The sequence below is a fragment of the Dama dama genome, chromosome 24 (genome assembly GCF_033118175.1).
Source record: "Dama dama isolate Ldn47 chromosome 24, ASM3311817v1, whole genome shotgun sequence".
Classification (NCBI taxonomy): Eukaryota; Metazoa; Chordata; class Mammalia; order Artiodactyla; family Cervidae; genus Dama; species Dama dama.
In genome coordinates this window covers 59,265,491-59,289,680 of record NC_083704.1, presented here as the reverse complement: position 1 = coordinate 59,289,680, position 24,190 = coordinate 59,265,491, and the positions used below count along the sequence as shown (strand labels likewise).

Sequence of the window (24,190 nt, the reverse complement as noted above, 5' to 3'; positions counted from 1 at the left end):
CTTTTCCCCTTTCTTCCTCTTCTTTTCCCACCCTGGCATTAACCCTGAGAAATACACCAGAAAATATCATTAATGGCCATTTTGAAGATGAGGAAACTGATGCTCAAGGTTACTCAGCTCAAAGAGCCAGGGCTTCTAATCCTGAACTTTTTTTTTAAACTACACCATTTTGTCTTTAATGGGCTTCCTAGGTGGCTCGGTGGTAAAGAATTCATCTGCCAATGCAGAAGATGCAACAGACCTGGACTTCGATCCCTGGATCGGGAAGATCCCCTGGAGGAGGAAATGGCAACCCACTCCAGTATTCTTGCCTGGGAAAGCCCATGGACAGAGTAGCCTGGTGGGCTACAGTTTGGGTGGTTGCAAAGAGTCTTGAAGAAGAAAAAGAAAATCAGAACTTTGGACAAGTCTTCTCCGCATGGAAGGTACACAAAATATCAGTCTGAAAGGCAGCAGGGGTGGTGTGTTCTACTGACGTCTTTGCCTTGGTGAGGACAGGGCAGACCTTACGAAGTGACCTTCAAACCTACACTCTGCCACGCCACAGCCACCAAGACGTGCACACTTGTCCCTGAGAAATGACCATGAAAAGAGAACCTGGACAGAAAGAAGAGTCCTTCTCGTGCCCACACAAGCCAGAAAACTGTCCCAAACCCATGCCCCTAAGAAACACGCCGGAGGATCAAGTTCAGGCTACGGTGTGAAGGAGCAAGGTTCGCCATGACAGAGCTAAATGTGGTAATGCCTAGCATTTGTTGAGTACCTCATAAGGCACTGGAAGTTTTTAAAATAAGCCTGCACTGGGACTTGAGGCTTTCAGCTATTTAAAGCTTGAGCCTGCACTAAAACTTCTACCCTGCATTAGACCATTCCCACTTTACAAACTAGAAAGAGAGTCTTACGGAGGTTCGGTGGAGCCAGGCTACCAAGCTGAGTCTGTTTTGATCTTAATAGTAACAATAGTGCCAACTAATATCTCAACAGCACTTCTGTGGATTGCCTGACTCCATCTAGGCGCTTTAGGCGCATGAACACACCCAGTTCTCTCACCAACCCAGCGAGGAATGTGCTAGAAATATTCCTGTCCTAAAAATGGAGCAGAGAGGTAGAGCAATGCGTCCAAGGCCACAGATCTCTTAAGTGGCAGGGCTGGGATGTGAGCCAGCACCAGAATGTACACCAAGCTTCCTCTTTGTTACCGAAAGGCCACACCTTTCCACCAGGCACTCCTTGATTATAAAAAAAAAAAAAAGGAAAGTGCAAACAGGAACAGGGAATCTTGAGAGAGTCTGAGGGGAAGAGGCTCAGATGCAAGTTCTTCCTACCTCGGACACTCAGCCAGGAGGGACCACTCCCAGCCCAGCACCGCCCTAACTCCCCTGGGGTGCAGGGGCTTGCAGGCTGCACCGGCCTCCACCCAGCTCTGAAATCATGTTAGGGCGGTGCTGGGCCACCTCCACCCTCCACCCTGGAGGGATTCTGTCTTTACGCTTGAAAAGTGGTACTAGGCCTCCTTACAGACCTGCCCTCCAGCAGAGGAAACCCCTCCGGAGACAGCAGGGCAGCCTCAGGCTTCCGTGGGGGGCCCACCAAGCCCTGGGTCGTAACCCGCTCAGCGGCAGGCCTCCTGCATGACACCTTTCACAGAGAGAGGAGGGCGGTACAGGGGTAGGTAGCTCAGCCGGCCGTAAAGACCCTGCCTGCCAACGCAGGAGACTCAAGAGACTCGGGTTCGATCCCTGAGTCAGGAAGATCCCCTGGAGTTGGAACCGGGAACCTGCTCCAGTATTCCTGCCTGGAAACTTCCATGGACAGAGCAGCCTGGCAGGCTACAGTCCATGGGGGTCACAAAGAGTTGGACGCAACTGAGCATGCAGGCCTCGAGGTTCGTTTGTGTTACGGCATGTGTTCAAATTTCCTTCCTTTGGGCTCCCCTGGGGGTTCAGATGGTGAAGGATCTGCCTGCAATGCAGAAGACCAGTGTTCAATCCCTGGGGTCAGGAAGATCTCCTGGAGAAGAGAATAGCAACCCACGCCAGTATTCTTGCCTAGAGAATTCCATGGACGAGCCTGGTGGACTATAATCCGTGGGGTCACAAGGAGTCAGACACAACTGAGCGATCAACACAGGGGTATTGGGACCCTGTTGCTTGGCATGTCTCTATTTTCATCTTCACTGGTACCAGCCACACTTAGGAGGGACCTAAGGTCCCATCTACAGCCTAGATGTCACTGACAATCTAGAAGGAGTCAGGAAAAACCTGTATTCAAATCCCAAACCTGTCACAGACCAGCTGGGCAACCGCAGGCAAGCTATTTAACCTCTCTGAGCCTCAACCGACTATCTGTTCAATGAAGGTAATAATAATGACAGTGCCTGCTTTGCAAAGCTGCTGTGAAAACTGAGCGGGATAATGCACAATGACACTCTGACCTGTCCATTTTCTCTCCCATTCTCTGCTGGTTCCTGTCTGCCTCCAAAATTAAAGCCAAGATTGAGGCAGTCAAGACCTGCCTATCAGACCCCCAGCTCGCCTCTCATTCATGCTCTGGAAACACGCTCCATTCTTGGCGCCAGTCACAGGGCACTAGCGCCCACCATGGAATCAGCTCCGCAAGCACGTTGCCCCCGAGGAGCTTGTTCACAGAGTACTTACTCCTAGCACCACTGTGGGGCTCCAGGCCTGAGATGGGAGCCCCCTGCTGGAGGACCGGAGCCCTGCATGGAGCATCTCCCAGGCAGAGCCCATACCTCAGAGATTACGGGATGGGGTGGGGTCTCCCTGGGCAGCAGAGGGGTGGCTCAGATGGTAAGAATCCACCTGTAACGCAGGAGACCCAGGTTCGATCCCTGGGCTGGGGAGATCCCCTGGATAAGAAATAGGCTACCCACTCCAGTATTCTTGCCTGGAGAATCGCATGGACAGAGGAGCCTGGCAGGCTACAGTCCATGGGGTCACAAAGAGCCAGACACGACTGAGCCACTACACTTACTTACTCCTTGGGTGGGGGGTGGGGGGGCGGGGTGGGCAGGGGGCAGAGTGACCCAGAGAGGGAAAGAGGTTTCTGTGAAGATCTGCTGTGCTCCAGCCCCAGCTCCTGACTCCCTCGGCTCCTTCCAGAAAAATCAAGACTAACTTCCGTAATTGGGTTCCTCTCCCCTGAAACGGCAGCCCCCACGGGGCTTCTGCCACCGGAATCCACTTCCTGATGCGTAAGGGTCTCCCACCTTTCCAAGGGATCCTCCCTGAGACACAGTGAGGAGGAGGTGGCCGCGGCCTCCTGGGTTTGCAGCCAGGGCATAGGAAAGGCTAAGGTGGTCTCCATGCTCCGCCCCCCCCCCCCCCACCACACCCCTCTCCTGGTGATGCTGAACCTGGGGCTCAACCGCATCGTGTGGTGAAGCGGTTTGGGTCCGGCGGACTGGGGCACAACCTCCTGGCTCTCTCCTTGACTGGCTGGTGCTCCTGGGCGCAACTTGCCCCTTCTGAGCCTCTTTCCCCGTCTGTAAAATGGGTATCATAATACCGGATCATCGAGTTACAGGGAGAACCCGAAGAGATGAGGGATAACCCCGTGCCTGGCACACTCAGCGCACTCAAGAGATGGGCTGGAACGATGGGAGCATCGAAGTCAGAGCCTGGGGCAGGGCTGGAAAAACTGGACATTCGCCCTCTCCTGTCTCTCCGGTAGGAGCCCGAGGCAGCCGCCCCAGGCGCGCACCCTGGCGAACCCCGGCAGAGCCACAGGTGTCTGCGCATCGCGGTGGGGGAGAACCAGAGCTGGGTGATCAGGGTGCCGCGGACCCCTACCCGCGCCGCCTACAGCCCCCAGGGCCCCCAAGCGCGCCCACCCCACGCCGGCGGCTCGGGGAGCTCCGTGGCTCCGCCAGGATGCCCGGACCCAAGCCCGGCCGGCCGCGCAGCGTCCAGCCCCGCCGCCGCCGCCGCACTCCGGCCCCTTGCCCATGCCCTGCCCGCTCTCCGCTCCGACTCACCGGCACCAGCTCCGGGGAAAGTTTGGTGGCACGGCGGCCGCGACGGCCAGGCTGCTCCGGGCTCGGTGGCGGCGCGGCGCCGAGGGAACCGACCCGGAGGCGGGGCGCGGGGGGAGGAGCCGCGCCGCGGGGGCAGCCCGGAGGGAGGCCGGGAGGCGGAGACCCGAGCCCCGCGCCTGCCGCTCCCCGCCTCCGGTTCCGCGCGTCGCGGCCGCCCCCGCGCCTGGAGGCGGCGTGAGGGGCGCGCCCTCCCTCCCTCCACACCCGCCCCGGGGACCGAGCGGCGCCCCCGGAGCGCCCCTGCTTCGGGCCCGGCCCGGGGGCGAGGCTCCTAGGGTGGGGAGCGAGCGGGGAAAGGAGGCTCAGAAGCTTGGCGAGAACTCCCTCCGCCCCGCGCACACCTGAGGGCGCACGCACAGAGGTAAGTCAGCCCGAGGAGGCCCGGAGCCGGAGAGTCGGCGCTGCGATGCCGCTCGGCCACGTGAACCACAGCCCGACTGACACCGACCTCCAGTGACACTTCGGTCCCTCACGGCCCTGCAAGAGAGGCCGATCGAGGAAGAGACGAAGGGGCGCCGCCGTGGACGAAGACTGACAGATAGGCACCCCACCCCCAGAGGCTCCACGGGGGTCTAGAGACGTCCCCCACCCCCAGGTCTAGAACTCCACCTCTCCACTCCCGCCAGCTGTTTCTCTCAAGCTGCTCAGATGAGCTCAAGTTTCAAAATTCAGTGAGTTCCTATTAGCATCCTAAGGATGGGGGTGGGAGGTGGGGGTGATTCCTCTGCAGGTCTCCTCTGCCCGTGACGCCGGGAGCCTGAGAATTCTTACCCGCTGCCTTCATCCGGGGGACCGAAGAAGCAGAATCCTCTCCCTTTCCTCAGTGCCAGGAAAACTCCACTGGAACCACTCAACTGGTATCTTATCTCAACACTCCAAAAGAGTCACCCAGACTTAGCAGGGGAGATGGTTGTTTGGAAGGAGGGAGGGACTTCCTTGGTGGTCCAGTGGTTAGGACCGACGCTTTCACTGCAAGACAGCAAGAGTTTTATCCCAGGTCCTGGGAACTAAGATCCGCGCACACCCCGCTGCAGGGCAAAAAAAAAAAAAAAAAATAGTAGGAGGTGTGGCTGGGTGTGGGTTTGGGGCTGTTTCATGGGGATATCTTAGCCTCCACTGAGTGCAGGGAAATTCCACTCAGAGGAAGTGCAATGGTGCAGAGTGAGTCTGAGGCCCAGCTTCATGAGCTGTGTATGGTCCGGGGTGATCTGGCTTTCCCACCTCAGGGCCCACATCTGTAAAGTGAGGGTTAATAAAAACAGCTGTCTTCGTGCCATGCACCTTTCTGAATGCTGCAAGTACTTACCCATTCAGTCCTCATAATCGGCCCTGAATAAATGGGAACTATTGTCACCCTTTTGCAGAGAAGATAACTAGGGTACAGAGAAGCTAAGTAAATTACTCAAGGTCACACAGGAGAACTAGGAGCCTAACCTATGCAGCCTGGCTCCAAGATCCAAAGTCATAATTATTGTACTGTAATTTTCGTCTCAATAGGGCTGCCGGAAAGTTCCACGAGATCATTTATGTAAAGGATATAAATGGTAGCTCATAGATCACTGAGCCTGTCTACATGGTGGGGATTTGAGGGGAAAGAGGAGACTCTGGATTCTGGGTAACTGGCAGACCATGTTACTCTGACTTTTATGAAACAGAGAGGCAATGGATTTCCCATGTATTCCTCTGAGCGGCCCCCTGTGACTTAGCGTAGCCCCACCACCAGGACCCACCCTGAGTCCACAGTAAGCCCCCTCCATTCCCTGGTGATTCTCCAGGGCCTCCATATTTTACACTTTACCAGTCTCTTGCACCCTTTGGAACTGAGAGAGCACTTGTGGTAGCAACTGTTATAAACTCCAGAGGAAATGCATTTCTGCTCTCCACAGCTGTAGGGCTGATAGGAATGAAGGGGCGGTGGGGGTGGGGGGGAAACATCGGAAATGGCTGGGTCCATATCCATCCCCTCTCGCCTTTCTGCAATTCAGCAAAGGCTTGATTATTTGGAATTCCTCCGCAAAGTTTCACTTCCTGGGCTGGTTTTAGACCTACTAAAGCCCACAGTGATCAGCATTTTGAGAAACATCAATATTTGAAAAACAGCACATCAGACATTAACTGAAGTCCCTCATGACCAGGGTGTGTTTTGTTTTCTTATGGCATTTGAAACTGATGTATCATGAGATAACTCAGGCCATATCCTGGGTGTGTGGGGTGGAGAGGGAGTAGCCAACTTACTAAGAATATATAGGCAGCAGAAGAAAAATAATAGCCAGCCCTAGGGTCACACTTACTGCTTGCCAGGCTAGTCCAAAAGTGTTACACAATCTATTTTACCTATTCACAACAGTCCTATGAGGTAGATACTATTATCATCCCATTCTGCAGATGAGAAAACTGAGGAACAAAGAGATGAGGAGATGGGTTTAGTAAATACAGCCAGTGAGTAACCTCAAGATCAGACAGGTAGAAAGCAGCTGAAGCAGGTCTGGAACCTCGATCAACCTGGATCCAGAAGCCTCTTTTACTTCTGTGGTTTGTGAAAGAAAACTAAAAAGGAGGAATCACTTGAGACCCTGAGTAGAGACTAGAGGTATGGATTAAAAAGAAACAGAGATAAATTACAAGTTTGGGATTTAACATATATATACTACTACATGTAAAATAGGTAAAAAACCCAGACCTACAGTACGGCACAGGGAACTATATCTACTATCTTGTAATAACTTATAATGGAAAAGAATCTGAAAAAGAAAATATGTGCAACTGAATCTTTGCTGTATACTTCAAATTAACAGAACATTGTAAGTTAACTATGTGTGTGTGTGTGAGTCGCTCACTAATTAACTAAAGAGTTAGTGTCCAACTCTTTGCAACCTCATGGACTGTAGCCCACCAGGTTCCTCTGTCCATGGAATTCTCCAGGCAAGAATACTGGAGTGGGTTGCCATTCCCTTCTCTAGGGGATCTTCCCGACCCAGGGATGGAGGGAAGTCTGTAAGTTAACTATAATTTTTAAAAAGAAGTTGACTAAAAATATCTGTTCTGCCACTTGTTAGTTCTCTGCTTACTTTGCTTCTCTGAGCCTGTTTCCTCACCTGTAAAATGAGAATAATAAGGCCTATGCTACATCTAGGATTTTAGTGATGATCTTTTGGTAGCAGGATACATTAAACCCAGTTGTAACCAGCTTTAGCCCAAAGGGACTTTAAGCTGAAAAATGCAGGAAGTCATTCTGGATTCAGACATAGTCCATGCCAGAAGCTCAAGGGAAGTTGTCATAAATCTGTCTCTATCTCTTGACTGTTTTCTTCTTCTTTTTAAAAATATTTATTTATTTTGCTGCTCCAGGCCTTAGTTGAGGGATGTGGGATTTTTTACTTGCAACAGGTGAACTCTTAGTTGCAGCATGTGGGATCGAGTTCCCTAATCACGGATCGAACCCCAGGGTGGAGTCCCAGCCAATGGACCACCAGGGAAGTCCCTTGACTGTTTTTTATTTTTGCATCAGTTTTATTAGCAGGCTAGATCTCTTTATGCTGCTGCTGTTTAGTTGCTCAGCCATGTCCGACTCTTCCTGACCTCGTGGACTGTAGCCTGCCAGGCTCCTCTGTCCATGGAATTCTCCAGGCAAGAATACTGGAGTGGGTTGCCATTTCCTTCTCCAGGGAATCTTCCTGACCCAGGGATCAAACCCACATCTCCTGCTTAGCAGGTGGATTCTTTACCACGAGCCACTTGGGAAGCCCAGGTCTCTCCATAGGGAGGCAGAAATGGCCCATTAAGCAGCCTCAAGCCAAGAGATCACTTCCTTCTCCAAACCTCCAGCAAACATCCTAGATCTGACTCCCATTGGCCTGGCTTGAGTCACATGCCCAGCCTGAAACCATCATGGTTGCTGTGATTGGCCAAACCTGCGTCACATGCCTATAACCGGAGTGGGAGAGGGGGGGTCAGTCCTCCCCAAGTCACCAGGACTAGAAGTGGGTGAGAGATGGTTCTATAAAAGGAAATCAGGGTGGGGCTTCCCTGGTGGCCCAGGGGCTAAGAATCTATCTGCTGATGCAGGGAACACAGGTTTGATCCCTGGTCTGGGAAGATTCCACAGGCCATGCGGCAGCTAAGCCTGTGCACCACACCTACTCAAGCCCATGTGCTTAGAGGTAGTGCTCTGCAACAAGAGAAACCAACTCAGTGAGAAGCCCTTGCCCCACAACAAAGAGTAGCCCCTGCTCACTGCAGCTAGAGAAAGCCTGCCTGCAGCAACAAAGACCAATCACAGCCAAAAATAATATTTAAAAAGAAAAGAAAATCAGGGTGCTATTAGCAGAATAAGGGGGCATGGTGCTGGACAGGCACAGATGTCTGCTTCCTCACAGAGCCCTTGTATGTTAAATACGTGTGTGTCTACAAAGTGTATGGCTCTGGTGGGTATTCAGGAACTGAGTCCCTCCCTCTTCCCTCTCCTCTGGGAAACAGGATACGCATCCCACCAAACCCAGGCCACCAGCTTCCTGGTTCACATGCGGAGGCTAAGAAGCTCCAGAGACGAGAAGGGACTTGCCCAGAGTAACCCAACAACCAGGCAAGCAGTCATCCAATCTGTGTCTTTTGACCTGGAACAAATCTTGGTGAAAGTCTTAGCTGAGAACTTTGAGATCCCCTCTGAGCCACCGGAGTTTTCTTGCATGTGCAGAGGGGAGGTGGGAAAGATGCAACACTCTGAAGACCCAGCGGAAATGATGCCACTCATGTTGGGATCCCAGACCGCGCAGCAAGCTGTGGGCTGGTGGACCTGGCAGAGTGCCGGTCCAGCCCCCTGCCCATTACATGATGAATTCGGCCATCTCCTCTGGGGACTCTGCACTCAGGAGGCTGAGAGATCCAGGTGGTCATATTTCCTACGGCTGCCCCAAGTAGGCAACATGGCCCTTCCCTTGTTTAATTTCCAGCTCTGTTTGTGAGAGGGGACGTGCCTCCTTCAGGACCAAAGTGGACCAAGTAGCCAGAGTGTGATTTAGAGCTGTCAATATTGACCCTTTCAATTTGGCCCTTGACTCGGCTTGAGGGTTTCCAACGTTGGGCGGGTCGTCTGACTTCTCCACTCTAAATATAGTTAGGCTGGCATGCTGTGAAGCGATCTATTTAAAGGAAGCTGGGCCAGACTCACACACCTCTGGCTGGAATGACCAGATTGCTCCCTCCATCCCCAGTCAAGTGAAGCACATTGGTTTGCTATACGCACTGCTGCGGGGAGTGAGCATTGCTACGGCCTTCCCCGGAGGGTAATTTGGAGCCAGATGATGATATCTTTAAAAATGTTCAGACTATTATTCCATACCCTACAAAGTTTTCCTGAGAAAATAACCATGGATATCACCAAGATATGCATAAAGCAATTCATTGCAGGACTGTACGTTGTAGTAAAAGACTGAAATTAATCCAAATGTCCAACCACAGGGAATTGGTTAATTTAATTATGGTTCCCAGGTGGCACTAGTGGTTAAAAAAAAAGAAAAAGCCCACCTGCCAAAGCAGAAGACATAAGAGACATGGGTTCAATTCTTGGATCGGGACGATCCCCTGGAGAAGGGAATGGCAACCCACTCCAGTATTCTTGCCTGGAGGATCCCATGGACAGAGGAGCCTGGCGGGGTACAGTCCATGGGGTTGCAAAGAGTCAGACATGACTGAAGAGACTTACCACGCACACCCTTATATCGATAGAGTAAACTATTATACAGATAAGATTGTACTACAGCATATAGAATTATGTGAAAACTGATTATAATATGAATGTTAAAATGAGGTTTGACAGAAAACAACAAAATTCTATAAAGCAATTATCCTTCAATTAAAAAGTAAATAAATTTATTTAAAAAATAGTAGAACCTTAAAAGATACCAAGTTATAAACTCATTTTGTTAAGAAATACACCGACTTATGTATTAAAAAGCTTACAGTGGTTGTAAGGGATAGGCAGGAAGGAAAGAAAAACTTGTGGGTGCTCTTGGTTTTCACATACCTGTATATTTTTCTAACATTTCATTAATAAATTTGTATTACTTTGTTAACTAGGAAAAATGCCCAGTAGTTTTTACAAAGAGATTTTTGCTGGTTTCCTTTTTAAAAAAGCACTTTTACTTATTAAAACTCACCATCAGAAATGAGGTTAAACTGATCTTTCTCTCTCTCTCTGTCTCCCTCTCAGGCTATGATATGTGGAGACAAATGGGGAGCTGATGGTTGGGAGAGCAGCAACAGCTACAGAGCAATATGGTGCAAGAAGGTTGCACCAGGAGGCTCTGTCCCTTTGCTGTGTGACCCTGGGAGACTCACTCAGCATCTCTGGGCCTCAGTTGCTACATCCACAAAATGAAGTGCTTGGTCACGTCATCTCCGGAGTTCTTTCCAACCTGTGAATTCTACCGTGGATGAGTCTGTGCGCTCCACTGAACGTTCATAAATTATTTTCATCTCTCCAGACTGTAAGACTGCGGAAAACTCGGCCTGGCCTGGGTCTCAGCACGAGCCTTCTGCTCAGTCTCTTTATCCAGCTACTTTGAAATTGGCAGATTCATGCAGAAGCACATTGACTTCAGGCTCTCATACTCTGGGATTTCCAGCACTCAACTCCTGGCTTCCTGGACAGCTCTTTGAAGCCTTCTAACAGATTTTATGGAGAAGGCAATGGCACCCCACTCCAGTACTCTTGCCTGGAGAATCCCATGGACGGAGGAGCCTGGTGGGCTGCAGTCCATGGGGTCACTGAGAGTCGGACACAACTGAGCGACTTCACTTTCACTTTTCGCTTTCATGCATTGGAGAAGGAAATGGCAACCCACTCCAGTGTTCTTACCTGGAGAATCCCAGGGACGGGGGAGCCTGGTGGGCTGCCGTCTATTGGGTCACACAGAGTCGGACATGACTGAAGTGACTTAGCAGCAGCAGCATTAGCAACAGATTTTAATTTTCTTTTCACCCATTTTATCTGGGTCTTCTCGCTGTTTATTGAGAAGGTTGATCTCTCTCTACAAGTTAGTTTGTCACAGGCAGAAGCAGAAGTCCCTCCATATGTTAGTAAGTAAAACAAGTAGTTATAGAATGGTATGTAAAGTGGGTTCTATTTATATGCAAAGTGTATATGTGTATATATGTGTGTGTGTGTTCATGAAGAAGAAAGAAAAAGAGCAAAAGCTATACATACTGCCTAATTACTGAGGTTTTCATTTTTTAACATAAATATTTCCAGTTTTATACAATGGACACTGAGTGTGTCCAAACTGGGATTGACTTTTGAGGTCATTTATACCCATTTTGAAAATGAGGACTTGGAGGCCAAGATGATTTAAATTCATTTCAATTCAACAATTATTGGAGGCTTGTTGTGGGCAGAGAACTATGCAGTGGGCCTCAAGGCATCCAAAGAAATGTAATAACTAGTTACCTAATCCTCTGTTCCAAGTATCTCCAATGTGTGCTAGACTTTGGGAGATGAGGATGAAGATGACAAGAATCTGCCCTCAAGAAATTCTGGCTGTGGAGACAGTTATTCAGATAAACCATCCCACATATGATGTGATAAATGCTAAATAATGACATGGCAGAGATTGTGGTTTTCTTCTTAATAGCTATTCTTTCAACATCCAACTAAAAGATTGTATTTTCCAGCCTCCCTTACAGTGAGTTGTGGTCATGTGACAAAATTTTGGTCCATGAGATGTAAGAGGAAATGTTCTGGGGGTTTCTGGGACGTCTTTTTAAAGGGAACAGCAAATCTTCCCTTTTTTTCTGCTGCTCGGAATATGACGCAATAGCTGGAGCTTTAGTAATCCTTTTGACCTGTGAAGGGACCCCCATACTAGGATGATGGAACAGATAAAAATAGCCTTAGTCACCAACACCATGGAGCTGCTCTATCAGTCCTGTATTTCTATGTTTATACTTACTTCACACAGGAGAGAAATAATCATCTTATTTCTTATGCCACTGTTATTTAGGATATTTTTCTTACATGCAAATAAAGAAAGTCTCAATTTATACAAATCCTAAAAATAAAATGTTACAGGAGCAAAAGAGTGAGTGAGGAAAGAGTGAGTATTTCCATTTTTGAGCATCAGAGAAGTCAGAATAGGCATGGAGGTTGTGAAGGGAGTTTGCCAATGAGATGGACAGGGATTAAGGAGGAAGAGCGGACCAGAAGGGAGCATGGGCGTAGGGCAGGGAATGGGCAGAGGGGTGTTGGAATCATGCAGTCTGGATTCAAACCCCATCACAATCACTTCATTGCTCTATGCTTTAGTTTCCCCATCTGTAAAATGGGGGGTAATCGTAGTGTCAGCTGCATCAGGTTGTAGTGAGGATTATGTGAGTTAATATAATGTGCCTGGTGCCTGGTGAGTGCTCAGTAAAGGCTGGCTGTTAATGTGCTTATCTGCAAATTGGGATAATCATAGTCTGATCGCTAAGGGCAGCCGGTGTAGATAACACAGCACAGAGCACCACCCACACTGAGTGCCCAGCTACGGAGCCCCCTTTCTCTCCCTGCTGTCAGGGAACTTACAATCAACATTTAACAAATCTTCACCAAGCCCCTGCTCTGAGCCAGGTACTGGGCCAGGAGGTTGCTAATTCCAGGAAGGATCAGACCTTATCCCTGGCCTCCAGTTGCTCACAGTCTCAAGGAGAGGAAAGGAAAAATAAAAAGATGAGCATAATACAGTATGGGAAGTGGAACAGTGGTCCAAGTTCAGGCCACAAACTCAGGTGAGCAAGAAAGGTAACTTTATTTTGGTTAAATAAGCTCAGTCTCGGCTATGATCTCTCACATGGGGTGGGAAACCTTAATCTCAGGCAAGTTGAGATTTTCCCATTTCTCTGGGGGTGGTGTTTCCATTCTGTGGATCTTATGGGGAGTGTCTGAGGTGTGTCATCACACCTCAGGAAAGGGTAGTCTTTCCCTTCTCCCAGGGATCTTCCCAACTCAGAGATTGAACCCAGGTCTCCCATGTTGCAGGCAGATTCTTTACCAGCTGAGCCACAAGGGAAGCCCAAGAATACTGGAGTGGGTAGCCTATCCCTTCTCCAGTGGATCTTCCTGACCCAGGAATCAAATTGGGGTCTCCTGCTTTGCAGGAGGATTCTTTACCAACTTAGCTATCAGGGAAGCCCCAAGCTGAAAACAACCCAAATGTTTATCAACAAGAGCTTGAAAAAACACATTTTAGTTAAGTTACACAACCCAAGAATTAATCACAACCCTGGTTGTGAGAGTTGGACCATAAAGAAAGTTGAACCCCAAAGAACTGATACTTTTGAACTGTGGTGTTGGAGAAGACGCTTGAGAGTCCCTTGGGCTGCAAGGAGATCAAACCAGTCAATCCTAAAGGAAATGAATATTCATTGCAAGGACTGATGCTGAAGCTGAAGCTCCAATACTTTGGCCACCTGATGCGAAGACCTGACTCATTGGAAAAAACCCTGATGCTGGGAAAGATAGAAGGCAGTGGGAGAAGTGGATGGCAGAGGATGAGATGGTTGGATGGCATCACCAACTCGATGGATATGAGTTTGAGCAAGCTCCAGGAGTTGGTGTTGGACAGGGAAGCCTGGTGTGCTGCAGTCCATGGGGCTGCAAAGAGTTGGACACTACTGAGTGACTGAACTGAACTGAAACACCCAAATGTCTATCAACAGGAGCTTGCAAAAACACATTTTAGTTAAGTTCATACTAACAGATACCACACAACCATAAAAGTATATGAAATACTGCTGTCCACGAAACATAAAAGTCAACATCATCATTCGGAATAGACACAGCCAAACACAAAAGAGTAAAAATTATATATCCTACTTATATGAAGTCCAGGACTAATCTATAGTTTTAGAAGTGGTTATCTCTGGGGGAGAGGGGGGGCAACTGTCATTGACCACGAGGGGTACTGAAAGTGAGTTCTGGAAGACTCTGATCTTGGGGTTGGTAACACAGGTATAGAACAGGTGAAACTGTTAATATTTGTGCATTCTGCAATATGTAAATTATACCTAAATTTTTAAAAATCAAAATTTCCTTAAAAAAAACCACAGAGGCTAACATTTCAAAAATAATGGCACCTGGTGCCATGAAGAGGTGAGCATATAGCACTCGGCCCAGGGAGGCAGTGACCACACCAGAGGAAAGAGAGCTATGTGCCTGATGATACCGTCTGGGCTCCTAGATCCAGCCGCACCTGAAGCCTAACCTGGACTTTTCATTTTTATGAGGAGACCGCTATCTGTCAGCCAGGGAGAGAGGTCTCATCAGAATCCAATCAAGTTAGCACCTTGACCTCAGAGTTCAGCCTCCAGAACTGACAGAAGGTAAGTCTGTGTTGTTTAAACCACCCGGGTTTAGGCGAGCAGACTTAGGCACGTGGCAGGGTACATTTTACAGATGGGGAACACTGAGGCCCAGGAAGTGACGTGATTCTCACAAAGCCACACAGGCTTTAAGTGGCAAAGCCCAGGATAAACGCCAGCACAACTGGGTATGGTTACAAGTGCATATGGTAGATGGGAGGTCAGCGGGATTCCTCTACAAGAGGTTCCAGGAGGAGGTGAGTGGGGAGCAGGGGTCTGAAATGCAAGGTGGCTTAGTGGAGAGGGTGGGCAAGGGAGGGTCTGAGGGGCCACAGTGAGTCCCCAGGAGGCTTCTGGGGTGTGTGAACTAAAAAAGGGAGCACAGCTGGAGTGACAGGAATGAGCAAGACTGGGTGTGTGGAAGAGGCTTGATTAGGGAATTTGTGTTGCTGAAGTTTCAGTTGGAAGGCTGTGCAGAGTGAGAGATCTCAGAGCTGGTGCCAAAGTCAAGCACATACCTAAAGGAAAGAAGGGCTTCTTTTACTTCTTGGGTGGCTTCAGTACATTCACAGTTTTGTTCAGTGATTGCCACTCTTCATTTCTAGAACATTTCCATCAACCCCCAAGATAACTCTATGTTTCCCAATTCTCCTCTTCCCCCCATTCCTTTGCAACCATTAATCTACTTTCTGTCTCTATAGATTTCCCTCTTCTGTACTTTAATATAAGTGAAATCAACTCCACAATGTTGTCTGACGTGACTGTCTTCTTTCTCTTAGCATAATGTTTTCAGTTTATCTATGTTTTCGAGGTACTTCATTCCTTTTTATGGCTGTATAGTATCCCATTGCACAGATATTTCACATTTTGTGTATTTATTCTTCAGTAGATAGACACATGGGTTGTTACCTCTTTGGGGCTGTTATGCAAAATGCTGCTATGAATGTTCTTGTACAAGTTTTCATATGAACCTATGCTTTTTTATTCTCTTAGGTATATACCTGGAAATGGAGCTGCTGGATCATTTTGTGACCCCATGGACTGTAGCCCACCAGGCTCCTCTGTCCCTGGGTTTCCCAGGCAAGAATACTGGAATGGGTTGCCATTTCCTTCTCCAGGGAATCTTGTCAACCCAGGGACCTAACTCAAGTCTCTTGCATTAGCAGGTGGATTCTTTACCACTGAGCCACCATGAAGTCCCAAACAACACCACCACAATGGTGATTCTATGCTTAACGTTTTGAGGAATCACCAACCTGTTTTCCAGGGCAGCTGCACCATTCTACATTTCCATCAGCAATGTCTGAGAATCCTAAAGTCTCTGCATATCCTTGCCAACTTATCTTCCCCCACCCTTTTACACATCCATCTGAATGGGTGTGAAGTTGTATCTCTTTGGCTTTGATTTGCTTTTCCCTAATGACTAATGATGTTGAGCACCTTTACATATACTTATTGGCCATTGTATGTCTTCTCTGGAGAAAGGTCTATTCAAATCTTTTGCCCATTTTTAAAAAAAAATTCAGCTGGGTTGTTTGCTTTTTTAGTATTGACCTTAAGAATTTTTTTAATATGTTCTAGACACTAGACGCATATGAGACATTTGGTTTGTAATTATTTTCTCCCATTCTCTGGGAGTCGCCTTTTTCTAATTCACACCGGAGTACCTTTGGGTCCGGTGGGGACAGTAACCCTACTGTCAAAGCCCAGGTCACTTTCCTGCCACAAAAACAGAAACAGTCTTGCCCAGGTCTCACCAAGAGGACATGGAAGCACCTCAGCACCTTTACAGCCGGTCTGCCAGGCACGTGCCTGGCACTAGGGGCTTAACTCTGGAGATAACATGGTCCTTTCCCTCGCTTTCGCATCTCCTTGAAAGATACCTGTACTCCATCGATCAGGCTCTCAAGCCAAACACCGGGGGCCCTTGACTCCGCCCCTTCGCGCCGCCAGCCAATCGGCTCCCGCGGCCGTCACCTGTCCTTCCTCCTCCTCTCCGCACCCCAGCCGAGGCGGTGGGTACCCGAACAGGCTCAGGCTTCTTGGTCGTGTGCAACCTCACGGCTGGCTGGCTTCTTCCCGTCCATCTCAAGCTCCACCGGGGCAGGAGCGGAGTGACTTTTCTTAAGTGAAAATCCACCCTGGGGCTCCCCTGATTGACAAGTTCCCATGGCTATAGCCATGAAACATGCACAGGAAGCGACCTTTTGTCTGGGACTGGTCTCTCCACCCACTTCTTGAAGTGACTCAGCCTGATCGAGTCTTCTCCCCATCTCCCAACTCACTCTGCCTCCAGGCTATACAGAACCCACACCACCACCAGCCTCCCCCACCCCTGCCCCCGCAGTAGGGGATGCAAAGACTGGCAGTGAAGATTTTACCGAAGGAAATCTCAGGGTGGGCAGCAGCTGCATGGATAAGGGGAAGGGTGATGGGGAGGGGAGGAAACCCCCTCCGCCTGTGCAATGACACCCTTCACACCTGGCCCATCTGGGACTCACCCTGGTCACCTGAGAGGCTGCTGGGAGGCACCGGAGAGGTGTGTGAGAGCCCAAGTCAGCCTCAAGCATCGGCAGGCAGATTCCTCCGGCCCTCTTGGAGCCTCTTAGATTCCTCAGACCAAGAGCTAGAAAAGCCATCAGCCCTCACCTCCGTAAGCCTGCGTCTAGACTCCTGGGCTAACTCTGATAACAAACGGGGGAGACCGAGGCCCACAGAGAGGAAGAGGCCCTTTTCATCCTTGACTGTGTCTTGACCACCAGGAGAAAGTGAAGGTGTTAGTCGCTCATATCCGACCCTTTGTGACCCCCTCGAATGTAGCCCACCAGGCTCCTCTGTCCATGGGATTCCCCAGGCAAGAATACAGGAGTGGGTAGCCATTCCCTTCTCTGGGGGATCTTCCTAAATCAGGGATCGAACCTGGGTCTCCCACATTGCAGGCATCCCAGGGGTATTTGAAGGAACTAAGCTTCCCTAGATACTACTGCCAGCTTGGGGCAGGGGCCCTGTCATTTGCATTTTTTAATAGGTGATTCTGCTGGGAACAGGAGGGCAGCTGATGGCTGGGCGGACACATAGAAAGGTGTGGGAGCTTGTGTGGGGAGCCCATCTCCTGATGGGGTCTGGCTTTCGTCCCAGAATCCTGGGGCGTGCCCGTGGTGAGGGGTCAACAGGTCTGGGCTGTGTGTGGCCAGACCACCTTGCTTTCTCAGCCTGGAAGCCAAGGCTGGCTCTCTGGCTGCCAAGATGCTGGGACTGCTGCTCGCCTCTGCGCTCTGGACTTGGCCGTTCAGGATGTTCTGGGGAGAGAAGGTTCCCGGGGTTTCAGCTCTGAAACCTGGGAGGGGGAGGTTTGGAGGCCAGAGGGAGACGGAGGGGAGGAACAGAGCCTCTGTCCGAGGGTAAATACAACAGAAAGCGAATGACAAAGGAGCCTGTTTGTCTCAGGGCGGGGTAGGGGCGGATGTGAGGGGTGGCGGTGCAGGCAGGTGTGTTAGCTGTCACCTGTCACCTGCCCCAGGCTCCTGGCAGCCTCCCGGCTCCCTGCCTGCCCTTCCATCAAAATGTGTTCCCTGGGCGTGATGTGCAACCCATCCACACTTGGGTGCAATCACCTGATAACGTGGATCCAAAACCCGAGCATGTTCCCTTCTTGCTTTCCTTCTTCCTTCCCTTCCACTCCGTGGTCTACTTTCCCATTGCGCTGCTGGTCTTGAGCTTTTTGATCTGAGCTTCCTGTTCCTCAGGTCTTTATTTCCTCACTCATCATGTCTGTTTTCCACGCTCACTTGGCCAAGCCGCCAACCCTGGCCGTGTCCCACTCTCAGCCGCCCCGGCCTCCACCCCCGCGCAGCTGCTGCTGGAGCAGGCTGGAGAAGAGCTCGCAAGCGTTCTGGCTGTGCTCGCGTTAAACTCATGACCTTGAATGTTAAGAGAGCCCTCCGCGCTGCCTGGCAGTTGGACTCGACCTCCCCATTCATTCACTCCTTGGCTCTCTAAATGTTTCTGTGCCTCCTCCCCAGTCCCCAATCTTGGCTTCCTGTTCACTGAGCTCATCAAAGCAGTCAGAACATCCACAGACCCACCACGCACCCACCTTCTCACCAGCATCTCCACCCAATTCTCATCCTGCCTACCCACTGCCACAGGTGAGCTGACCTGACTCTTGCACATCTGTGTTGTGTGCTGGACCCCACTCCCTTCCTCTGCTCAAGGACGTCTCTCCAGCAATGCTCTCTCTTCTTTCATAGCATCATTTTTAACCTCCTGTGGATCATTCTCCTAAGCATACAAACACACCATTATTTCCCCGTCTTTAAAACAACAAGAGCAGCAAAACAATCTTCTTGACTCCTCTTCCCCTTCCAGCTACTCCTTCATGTCTCCCTGTCGGGTTAGTTATTACTATGTAACAGTCCACCCCAAACTTGGTGGCTTTCAAACCATCACCCTTTTATTATCTCAACAGTTTTATTTTCTTGGGCTCCAAAATCATTGCAGATGGTAACTGCAGCCATGAAATTAAAAGATGCTTGCTCCTTGGAAGGAAAGCTATGACAAACCTAGACAGCATATTAAAAAGCAAAGACATTATTTTGCTGACAAAGGTCTGTTTAGTCAAAGCTACGGTTTTTCCAGTAGTCATGTATGGATGTGAGAACTGGACCATAAAGAAGGCTGAATCCCAAGGAACTGATGTTTTCGAACTGTGGTGCTGGAGAAGACTCTTGAGAGTCTCTGGGACTGCAAGGGGATCAAATCAGTCCATCCTAAAGGAAATCAGTCCTGAATATTAATTGGAAGGACTGATGCTGAAGCTGAAGCTCCAATACATTGGCCATGTGATGAGAAGAGCTGACTCACTGGAAAAGATCCTGATGCTGGGAAAGATTGAGGGCAGGAGGGGAAGGGGATGACAGAGGATGAGATGGTTGGATGGCATCACCGACTCAATGGGCATGAGTTTGAGCAAACTAGGAGATGGTGAAGGACAGGGAAGCCTGGCATGCTGTAGTCCATGGGGTCACAAAGAGTTGGACACAACTGAGCAAATGAAAAGCAACAGTTGGTGGGTAGAAGGGGCTTAGATGGGTGGTTATTTGGTTTCACGTTGTATCAGTTGGGGCTGTAGGCTCCACTGGGCTAGGATGTCACCAGGTCCACGGTTGGTGCTGGCTGTTGGCTGGATCTCAGTTTGGCCTGTAGAGCCCAAGGCCTCCATTCTCCCCTCCATGTGGCCTGGTTCCAAAAGTGCAAAAGCTGCCAGGCCTCCTTAAGGCCTAGGCCTGGAACTGGCCCAGTGTGGCTTTTGCCACATTCTGCTGGCTAAAGCCAATCACAGGGACAGCCTAGTTATAAGGGTAAGGGCTACACCAGGACTTGAACAGCAGGAGGCAAGGTCACTGGGGGCCCACAACCAACTAACTTCCACACTCCCCTTTTCAAAGGTGCTCTCCAGCCTCAGTCTTTCCAATTCCTCTGTGAAATGAAATGCCTCTTGCCGTATCAACAAACTAGGATGTAACAGCCATCAGCGATTTCGGGCCTCCAAATGTGAACAAGGGCTCCCAAAAGGGAAAACAGAGCCTATGATCCAGCAGGTGCCACCTCTCCCCCCCGCCCTCCCCCACCCAATGATTGCTGAGGAGCTGGGTGGTGGGGGGCGGGGGGATGGAGAAATCCAAAAACACCATGCTGGCCCCAGATAGCTGAGACGCATATGAAAGGGATGACTTCAATAATCCCCGGACTCTTGCATCTTCCCATACATGGAAGAGACTTCTGGTTTTCCTTAATTAACAGTAATCTTTGATGTTCAGACTGCCTGCCCTCCTTTGTTACAAGCTCCTGTATATCCTGACTCCTTCCCCCACCTCCTCGGAGCAGTCTCCCAGGGCCCCTTGAGATGCTGTCTCCCGGGCCTGAAGTCCTAAGATCTTCCCACTGAATAAAGCACTCTCTACTTTCAGGCTGTAGACTCATTTTTTAGCTGATGCCTCCCTCCCAATTTTCTTAAACCCGTTCCAATCAAGGTGTTCACTCCTGCTACTCCACAGGCGACCCCCCGCATCAAGACTGCCAGGAGCCTCCTTGTGACAAACTCGATGGTCAGTTCTCGGTCCCCGTCTCCTGCGTGGCGTGGCCCCATTGCTCCCTTCTTCCCTTGATTCTTGGACCCCATGCAGTCCTGGTTGTCCCCCTACCTCACTGGGCTCTCCCTCTCACTCTCCTCCACTGGTTCTCTTCATTTGCAACCTCTTAATGTCGGGACGACCCAGGGGCTCAGTCCTTGATCCTCGTCTCTTCTCTATATCATTTTCTTGGTAACCTCCCCTGATCTCATCACTTTAAATACCACTCACATGTCAGTGACTCCACATTTATATCTCCAACCTAGACCGCTCCTGGATTCCAGCTCACATCCAACGCCTACCTGCTACCTCCACTGGGTATCCAATGCATGTAAAACCCGCATGTCCAAAACCAAACTCCATGTTGACCCCTCAGCCCCACCCCACCAAAACCTTGATCTGACTTCAGCCTTCCCCGTGTAGCTTGATGGCAACTTGCTTCTTGCAGTTACTCAGGCCCAAACCCCAGCATCAAACTTGGTTTCTCTCTCACACCAGTATCCACACTGCCGTGACCTCCTGTTGGGTCTCCCATCAGGATATATCCAGACTCTAACCACCTCTCATCTCTTTCCGGGTCACCACCCTGGTGGGAGCTCCCACCCCCTCAGCTGGATGACTTCTCACTGTTCTGTCTCTACCCTGACCTCCAAAAGCCTGCTGATTTATAGCTGGGTGGCCAGAGGGTTTCTTTTAAAATCTAAGCCCCCTTTTTTTTTTTTTTTAAACTAAATAGCATTAGAGACATTCACAGCATGTGAACACTTGCAGGGCTGAATTCCATTTGAATTTTTTTGTTTTTAATGAGATTCCCTAATAAATGTCTTTATTACATTTCTTTAAAAATTGAAATAAATAAAACCTAAGCCAGATCACATCCCTGCCCTGCCCAACACCCTCCAAGCACTCCCATGTCAGCAAAAATTTGCCAAAGTCCTCACCATCACCTGTAAGGCCCTGTGTGACCTGGATAACCTGTTACCTCTGACCCGCTTCTACACTCCCCTTCACTCCCCCTGTTCCAGCTGCTTGGCCCCTGATACAATCTTTCACACTCAGCAGGCACACTGCCGCCCTCCCGGGAGTCTTTGCCGAGGCCTTTCCCCTACCCCTAGATCTCTGCAAGGCTCCCTCCCTTGCCTCCTTCCCTCTTTGCTCAGAGGTCACCTCCCCCAAGAGGCCTTCCCTGACCTCCCCAGTTAGAGCTGCGTCCTAGCTCTGCCTCTCTGGCTTTTCCAGTCTCCCTTTTCCTGCCCTTTTCTCTCACCAACAGCTCTCCACCTTCTAACACACTCTGTCCTTTCCTCGTTTATCTTCACTGCTTATTGTCTGACTCATGCTGCTAACACGTGAGGTTCACGAGGGGAGCACCTTTGCCTTTTGTTCACGGAGGCGTTCTAACGCCTGGAGCAGAGTCAGGTCCAGAGAGGGTGCTCACATTTTATTTTTTTTTAATTTTACTGTAAGTATCTCAAGCCCTTTTAAGTATGTCAAATCCTTTTCAGTATATCAAATCCTTTGTGACACAAGGCAGGGTGTAGACACATTTATGGTTGCATTTGCTCTTCCATCTATCCTTCCATTCACTCAACTGTCCATCCTTCTGTTTATAATCATTTATCTGCTTAACACCATCCACTTATGTCTCTCTCTCTGTCCAGCTACTCATCTGTCCAGTCTGCCATATATCTAAACAGTCCTTCAGCAAACATTTTGAAGCAAATATTTGAAGTTTCAAATTTTGGCCCAAGCTCTGTGCCGGGCTCTGCAATCACATCCATGACAATAAGATTCTGACCCCAGGGGTGGCTGTAAATAACTGTTTCCGGATGTGCCCATTTGTTAAGAGAACAAAACAAAACAGGACCTCGAGTCTTAATGTAAAGAATGACCATAATTGACAGCTGGTGAATTGCTTGGGTGGAGTGGATGGGGGGGTGGGGTGGAGGGGAAGCTCCAGGCTGCCGCTGCCCCGGGCCACAGACCTAGGACTTCTGGGTTCTACTTTCTCCACGTCCCTGAGCCCCAGGTTCCTCATTCGCAAAATGAGCTAGTAGTGCTCATCTGACCCAGTTTACTAAAGCATGCGTGAGACTTCTTGCAACGTGGATTCTAACCCTGGATGCACATTCTAACCCCCCCAGGAGTCGGATGCCCAGGCCTCATTTTTGAACAGTGAGATCTGAAACCTCTTGGAGTGGAGCCTGGGCATTGCTGTTTTTAAAAAGCTTCCAGGGGATTCTGATGTGCAGCCAGGCTTGTGTACCAGCGGAGCTAGCGCCTGTTTAATCAATGCCCTTTATCTATTTAATTGATCTTGAATATTGCAGCTGGAGAAAAGCAGATTTAATTAGAGGAGCCTCGACATTTGTGAAGGTGCCGACGTCAGTGTCTGAATACTTTCAAGGGCTTCACAAGTTGTGTGTTGCTCGTTGTTAATATTTTACTCTTAGTTGTTTCAGATTTAGGTCGCTTTAGATTTAGTCACTCGGTCATGTCTGACACTTGGTAACCCCATGGATGGTAATCCACAAGGCTGTGCTGTCCATTGAATTCTCCAGGCAAGAATACTAGAGTGGGTTGCCATGCCCTTCTCCAGGGGACCTTCCCCACCCAGGGATCCAACTTAGGACTCCTGCATTGCAGGCAGGTTCTTTACCGTCTGAGCCATCAGGGAAGCATCATGGGAAAAACTCACGTTCATAAAGCTAACTTTTGGAGAGAGCAGTTAAAAAAAAATAAGAGCTGGAGAGAAACTATCAATGGTTGAGTCCATAGGGAAGAAGAGAAAGTGAGAGAGACAGAGAGAGAGAGAAAGGAATGAAAGAGAGGAAGAAACTTTCCTGAGCTCCCTGGGGCAAGAGTAAGTGGTAAGGAATTTGTCTGCCCATGCATGAGACCTGGGTTTGATCCCTGGATTGGGGAGATCCCCTGGAGAAGGGAATGGCTATCCACCACACTATTCTTGCCTGGGAAAGCCTACGGACAGAGCAGGCGGGCTATAGTCAGTGGGGTCGAAAAGAGTCAGACATGGCTGAGTGACTAAACAGCAGCAGCAAATAGAGAAATGGCAAAGAAAAATCTGTGAACGCACAAGAGAGAACTGGCCCGAGGTCATATTCTCCAGCAGCTGACTCAGTGATGACTGAGCAGGTTGGGCTGGGGGGCACATCCCTCCAAGCAGGGGGGCGTGTCTTGGTGGGAACAGAACGCTGGACCCTGGTTCCCAGTCTTACTGTGATAGAACGCCAGGTCCTCCAGGAAGCAGACCTCCAGACAAGAGGCAATGCAAGGGACTTATTGGGGAGCGACTTGTGAGAAATAAAGCAGAGAGAGAGGCAGGAGAGCCTCAGATTGCAGTGGTGGTCGGACACCTGTAAAAGGAGAGAGGGAAGCAGAGGCTTGGACTGAAGGAGCCTCAGGCTGCCAGGCTGAGGGGGGCCCTGTTAGAGAAGCCCCCACTGGGAGGAAAAGGCCTAGCTCCAGTACCCCCACCAGGTGCAGTCTTTGTCTGGGAGCAGCTGGGGCACCAGCTGGAGGCTGTCAGCCAAACACACTCTTCCCAGGAGGGAATCTTCAAGGGGCAGCTCCAGGGCCACTGCAGACACTCACAAAATAATGAAGACATTCATTAACCCAGCCAATATTGGTTGAGCTCGTGTTCAAC

General features: G+C 49.8%; 2 protein-coding genes and 1 long non-coding RNA gene across 5 annotated transcripts in view; 1 reads left to right on the top strand and 2 right to left on the bottom strand.

Moving 5' to 3' along the window:
* The window catches only part of ATG7 (autophagy related 7), a 410,364-nt gene extending 406,284 nt beyond the window's left edge, over nucleotides 1–4,080 (bottom strand). Inside the window, exon 1 of one of the 2 annotated variants that reach the window (XM_061128848.1) lies at nucleotides 3,998–4,080. The gene's annotated coding sequence lies outside the window, so the exon portion shown is untranslated. The remainder of the gene's footprint in view (nucleotides 1–3,997) is intronic. The other variant, XM_061128859.1, reaches the window with a different exon arrangement.
* HRH1 (histamine receptor H1) overlaps nucleotides 1–4,846 on the bottom strand; it is a 95,844-nt gene extending 90,998 nt beyond the window's left edge. Inside the window, exon 1 of one of the 2 annotated variants that reach the window (XM_061128862.1) lies at nucleotides 4,829–4,846. The gene's annotated coding sequence lies outside the window, so the exon portion shown is untranslated. Of the gene's footprint in view, nucleotides 1–3,997; nucleotides 4,096–4,828 lie in introns of those variants that run through there. The other variant, XM_061128860.1, reaches the window with a different exon arrangement.
* On the top strand, nucleotides 4,265–15,867 carry LOC133046054 (uncharacterized). Its single transcript, XR_009690399.1, has 3 exons — nucleotides 4,265–4,728; nucleotides 10,266–14,413; nucleotides 15,386–15,867. It is a non-coding gene; the product is annotated as an uncharacterized LOC133046054 (long non-coding RNA).
* The last annotated feature ends 8,323 nt before the right edge of the window (nucleotides 15,868–24,190 follow it).